The sequence below is a fragment of the Athene cunicularia genome (assembly GCF_003259725.1).
Source record: "Athene cunicularia isolate RWA chromosome 1 unlocalized genomic scaffold, athCun1 chr1_part2, whole genome shotgun sequence".
Lineage (NCBI taxonomy): Eukaryota > Metazoa > Chordata > Aves > Strigiformes > Strigidae > Athene > Athene cunicularia.
The window spans coordinates 39,539,249-39,539,775 of record NW_020799092.1 but is presented as its reverse complement, the minus strand read 5'-3'; positions in this window follow the sequence as shown (position 1 = coordinate 39,539,775).

Here is a 527-nt window from a genome sequence, read left to right as displayed (position 1 = left end):
ATGGTATCAGCAGTTGATGTAAATGTGGATTTTTGTTTTTAAACAAACTCACGTTTTCATTAAATCTTCTTTCTCAGCAGTGACTAGGCTGTGTGTAAATGTGTATTTTGTACCAGCTGATGTAATGAAGTCCTGCTCTTTTCTTTAGAAGACTTGGGGTGCAGGTCCAGGTAATCACTCACAGAGAGCAGTAGCTTTATTTTAGCTGTAATGTAGCAACTCCCTGAGATCAGGTCTGTCTTTTCTTGACCTAGAGACATACCATTAAAACAGAGGTGTAGACACAAATGAGGGCAACAGGGCTATTTTCTGTTTTCTTCTGGGGGGAGATGAGGGGGCAAGGGGAGGTGCAGCAGCCAGCTGTGCCGGGGTCCCGCCGGAGGCAGTGCAGGCAGATGGGATGCACAGGACAGCGAGATTTGCAGCAGTGTCTCTGCACTGGTTTGCTAAAAGAGAAATTCAGTGCAGTCTCTGCTCAAAGGACTCTGGAGTGGAATAGGTGCTGCGATGAAAGACACTACCAATGA